At 45.1% G+C, this 5759-nt stretch overlaps 1 long non-coding RNA gene across 1 annotated transcript; it reads right to left on the bottom strand.

Moving 5' to 3' along the window:
• Nucleotides 1-367: 367 nt before the first annotated feature.
• On the bottom strand, nucleotides 368-1454 carry LOC139078033 (uncharacterized). The gene is made up of 2 exons (XR_011530740.1): nucleotides 1316-1454; nucleotides 368-784 (listed from the first exon to the last, which is right to left on the bottom strand). It is a non-coding gene; the product is annotated as an uncharacterized lncRNA (long non-coding RNA).
• Nucleotides 1455-5759: the final 4305 nt, after the last annotated feature.

Here is a 5759-nt window from a genome sequence, read left to right as displayed (position 1 = left end):
CAATTTGATTTAAAAATTATAATGAGCCAGAATTTAAAATTTTTTTAATTATAGTGCTTTCATGCAATAGAATACCACACAGCAACTAAAAAGCATGCTTTAGAAGAATTGTTCTTTACATGAGGAAGTGTGTATAATGCAATTTTAAGTGAAAATCAGAGTATGAACCTATAAGGGCAATGTATCCTTCTTTTTCCAAAGAAAGAAATAAAACATAGAAATACACAGAAAATAAAAATACCAGAAATACAGAGGCCTTTATTGCTGGGTGGTGAATAACAGATGATTTTTATTTTCCTCTGTATTGTTGTTATATTTTCCAGAAATTTTACAGTGAGCAACTATTACTTTTATAATGAGAAAGAGATCAGTAACTATTCTTTTTAATTCCGTAAATGGTATGTACCCTCCCAGCCAGTGTGCCGTTAGGGATCTTGTCTGTAGCGTTTTCTCACACTTGAGTACAGTTTTTGAAGGTGTATCATGTGCCAGGCTCCGTGCCCAGTACTTGGCATATGTGGCTTTGTCTGATCCTCATAAGGTCCCCATTTTAGGAACCTGATACCCAGAGACATTCTGTCACTGGTCCAAGGTCACACAGATAGCGTGTTCCCTGAAGTACATTGTGGAAACTCTTTGCCTTGGCTTTGTGATGATATTTAAGGGTTTGGCTCGGAGGTCCCAGGCCTAGGGCACTGGGCACAACTCCTGGCCTCTGTGAAAGGCGCCCCCTGATCTTCTGCAGGGCTCCAGCTTCGGGGGCTCGGCTGACTCCAAGTGGTACCTAGAGGAAGAGTCAGCAATCCTAAAAGCAAGCTCAGTCTAATATGCCCCCTACTCTGGACAAGACCATTGCTCGCTGTCCCATACATGCCCCCCTTCATGATTTCAAGGGTGACCTTCAGCCAGGGCCCAAGGGTTATTCACAGGTGATGGCCCCCTCCAATCAAACCAGGGTTCCCTAGAGCCCTAGGGTATGGGTCACCCCCTGCAGGAGCCCCCAGGCTGGAGGCCACCAGCATGCTTGGGGCTGGTGGCCTTTTCTCCCTAACTGTCCTGGCAAATCTGCGCCTTTCCTCCCTCCCTCTCTAGATATAAACAACAAAAAAACAAAAACAAAGTCAATGTCTTAATCTTTGTTTTGGGCAAAGATATTGCTTTCAGTATCTTTACCCAACCCAATTACTTCAGAAAACCTCACAGGATCCCACTTCCCCTGCCTTCCCGGATGACTGTGTCATCTCTATTCGCCTGCCAGCGCTGCCGTAGCAAACCACCGGCTGGGGGCTTAAACAACAGAAAGGTATTTTCTCACTGTTCCAGAGGCCAGAAGATCAAAGTATCAACAGGGTGGGTTTCTTCTGACGCTTCTCTCCTTGGCGTGTACATGGCTGTCTTCTCCCTGTGTCTTCACATGGTCTTTCTGCTGTGTGTCTCTGTGTCCTCATCTCTTTCTATAAAGACACCAGTCATCATATTGGATTAGGGCCCACCCTAACAGCCGCATTTTAACTTAACTTTAAACTCTTCGAAGGATTTGGAGGTATTGGGGACTAGGACTTCAACATACAAATTTTGTGGGGACACAATTCAGCCCATAATACATCTTTCTAGAAATGTCATAGCAATGTGCCAGTGTTACTCTCGACACAGTTCAAAGGCATTCCCAGGACTGTGAGGGCCTGGTGGGGACCCCACACTCACACACTCCACCAGGCTTCTCATAATGAAAATACTATTGTCTGCATTGCTCTGTGCCCTCAAAAGACAGGGCCACTGCTCACCACTCCACTTAGGATTTCCAAGGGTGCCTACCTCCTAGTGCTCATTGCACAGCAAACAGAAATGTTTCCATTCTCGATACAGCCCCTGGAATCCAGCCACTATGCCGCCATGGCTGGCACAAAGTAAAGAGTTTCATGATCAAGCAAATTGGTTTAGTTTGGCTCGTACTTAACGAAGATCTAAAACTAAGCCAGATAATGTTCTTCCCACACACAAATACACTGCAAACACACCTGGCTTAGAGTTATGCTGATTATGAGTTAATTAACATAAAACTGAACATTAGCTGTAATTCAGTGGGTGCTCTAGAAAGCTGGCAAGATCCTATTCCCTCACGCTGCCAAATTCTGAGTACTAGGCATGCTCATCACCCTGCTCACGGTGGCTGCCCACGCATGGAATGTGACCACTCGGGTTTCTTTAAGGCCCCAGCTCACCTTCCCAAGGCAGCAACTCCAACGTGCAAGGAGAACCCCACAGATTCCAGGCCCTCCCAGCTGTGTGCCAGGTGGCCTTGCCTATTGTCAAGACTCACAGACCAGAGAACGCTATAAGAATGGAGACAGTAGTTTCTTTTTCTAGCCAATACCATATTTCTCCCTTTCTCCTGCATGTCCCTGAATCTCCTTTTATTCCAGCCCTCCTGAGGATGCCTCTTCTTTCCAACCAATCTGAAGACCCTTGTCCTTGCCTTCCTGGAGGCAACTGACATGCAGTGAGTCTGTTATTTCCATGGCATCGTGTAGACATTGAAGCTATTGCTGTAGACCAGACTAGCCCAGAAGGAGAATTTCCCGCCTTCAATCAAGGCCATCAAGCAGGGCTAATGTTTCCTCAAGAAACATCTCTGGACCTTTGATAAATGAGTGAATGAATGAATGAATGATTATACACTTAATCAAGCCCAGACTCCCCTCATAAAGTCTGTCAGAGACCATTCCTAGCTTTGAGAATTTTAAGCCAAGATTTTTCACTGCCACCCATGGAAGAGGCCCGTGGCTGTCTCTACTACACATCTGATTTCCAGCATCTCGGGCTGCCACATTCCCCAGAACCTGCCAGGAGCCAAACTCAGTGAATACACCTATCCGGCCAAGTTAGGGAAAATTCCCGTGAAAACCACCATCTTGCTTTTGACATAATCACCTGAAGAGTAACTAGACAACAGAGACATTCTGTTATTCGGTATCTCCTAGTTTGCAATAATAAAACTACAATAGCAAATGGGATATTTGTCCTTCAGGGTGAAGGGTGTAGACCATACGATATTATTCAACCACAAAAAGGCTGAAGGAAGTTCTGCTCCCTGCTGCCACATGGATGAACTTTGAAACCATGATACTGAGTGGAAGAAGCCAGACACGAAAAGATGAACAGTGTGTGATTCCCTTTCTTCGAAATATCCAGAACAGACAAATCCATAGAGACAGAAAGTAGCTTAGTGGTTGCCAAGAGTTGGAGAAAGGTGGGAGATTGAGAAGTGACCGCCAATTCATGGGATTTCTTTCCAGTATGATAAAAATATTCTGGAATTAAATCATGGTAATCAACGTACAGCTCCATGAATATGCTAAATATCACTGAATTGTACACTTTGAAAGGGTGAATCTCATGGTATGTGAATTATATCTCAGTGAAACTTTTTTTTTAAGCATGGAATTACCTACCTAAGAATAGGAGTAATGAGAGGGTAGGGAGAGGTTTAGGCATTTGTTTGAGATTTAATCTGTTATAAGAATATTTCAGTCCACTTGTTTTTCTCATAGGTATTCCAGAAAACACTCGGTACAGAAGCACTAATAGGCTTGGGCTCTCTGTCTTTATAAACATTTGGCCCAAAGGCTTTTCTGGCCACAGAATGCAAGCCTAAATCAACAAAAGCTGAAAAATGTAATATGACATTCTTGGCCTTCAAAAAGGTGAGCACAGCAATACTTAACCATGGAATGGTCGAGTGTAAAACCTGCTTCCCCTCCTGCAATGTGTTCTACGAGAAAACCTGCTGGTATCCAGAGCTGATGGAATCACTACCAGGTGAATAGACCTGTTACCCATATGTTACAGAAACTCAACCCCTTTGTACTCAGTGTTAAATACCAAAGTTTCTTCAAGAGAAGCTAGAGATCTTGCATGAATGAATGAATGAATGAATGAGGGACCTAGGAAGTTGCTTCATGCACTGGTTTTTGTGACGAGTCTGGTGATTGCCTTTTCTACTAGATGACAAGCTACTCCTCATACAGACTATTTCAACACCTTTCATCCACCAGGCGGAAACTTTACCCTTTGCCCCAAAGATGAGATGAGAAGTCTCCTGACTTCTCAATCGGCCCAGCAGAGGTGGCCCCAACTGCTCCTTCTCCACCTCATAGGGAAGTGACGCAGATGAGTAAGGATGTGCCCTTGCATGCTATGAGCTGTCTTTGGCAAGACTGGGGGGTGTGAATTCCAGGCCTTGAGAAATAGAGGCCTTCATTTGAGCCTTAGCTTCTTAACTGCCCATGTTACACCCCTGTCTTACTCACCTTGACCTGCTTTCTCTCTTCAGAGGCCTCATGGGATCCGGTAAGAACCAGAAGTCCCATCTGAATCACGCGTGTGGCATTTTGGCTTTCTCTCCGTTGGCTCTCTTTCCATTTGGTTTTCCCTCCTGCATTTAGACCTGATTCTCCTTCCCTGTGTCATCTCACACCTCCATGTCACTTCCACCTGGGGTCAGGAGATCAGAGAAGATGGAAGAGGGGCATTGGTTCGTGGCCAATTGGAAAATCCAAAATGTGTCCATATGGCAGCAAAAGTGAAGGAGAGGACCCAGTCAACCCTTGAAATCAAGGACACCCGTGGTGGAGGTGGAGGTGGATGTGAACTGCTGGTATAGATGTATCTGTACTGAAAGGGTCATGCCCCCAGCAGTGACTGTTATCCAGGGCTGGAAAGAGAATGAATGCAGGGCTCAGCGTGAGCCCTTCCTCCGGACCACAAAGCTCAGTTAGATAGAGAAACTTGCAGGGCAGAAACAGTTGTGAAATAAGTCCACCAGAGCACTAAACATGTCAACTGTCCCCTCTCTGCCTTCCTCCCCACACATAGCTCTCTCAGTGGCGATCCAGTCCTCCATTGACGCACCTGTAATAGGACATCACCTGCCCATCCTCACTTCCCTCCTGGCCTTATCGTCTTCCATCCGAGCACTCATCTCTGCAGACTGCCACAACAACAATCGCTACCTCCTCTACACTCTGACAGTCCTTGCCTGGTGCATGCCATACACGTGGAGCCAGTGGGCTGTTTCATGGGTCACAAATATTAGCAATCATGGCTTACTACCATCATTTCCCCAAGCTTAACTTTTATTTTCCATCTTCTCCCCAAAACCCTCGAGTACATAGTTGTATATTCTAGTTTAGGTCCTTCTGGTTCTGCTATGTGGGATGCTACCTCAGCGAGGCTTGATGAGCGGTTCTAGGTCTGTGCCCAGGATTCGAACCAGCAAAACCCTGGGCAGCCAAAGCGGAGTGCAGGAACTTAACCTCTCAGCCACGGGGCTGCCCCCTCCCCAAGCCTAATTTTAAAAGATGTATTCAAATCATCACGAGTCTTTACCTTACTGTCCCCTGGAAGCACCCCTAAGATGTCTCCATTCTGTTTCTCATGCCGTTCCCTCCAACTGGAATGTCTTCCCTGTCCCCTTCTGGGAAACTCCTATTTATACATCAAGACCCAGCTGAAATGTCTATCCCTGCCAGACTTCTTTGTGAGTCTGGTGGAGTCTATGGACCCTACTCAAAATAATGCTTTTTTAATGCATAAAATAAAATACAGTGGTTACACAGGGAACCAATTATGCTGAAATATAGTTATCAAAACATTTCTACACTGACTAAATGTAAATTTAAAACTCACTAAATAAGATCTATTGGTGGGACTAATAACTACTATAATTTCGCAATGATAATTGTAAGGGGTATTCTGAT

Source organism: Equus przewalskii, chromosome 21, assembly GCF_037783145.1.
Source record: "Equus przewalskii isolate Varuska chromosome 21, EquPr2, whole genome shotgun sequence".
NCBI classification, from domain to species: Eukaryota; Metazoa; Chordata; class Mammalia; order Perissodactyla; family Equidae; genus Equus; species Equus przewalskii.
Note: the sequence above shows the minus strand (reverse complement) of the source record. Positions and strands in the feature narration are given on the sequence as shown.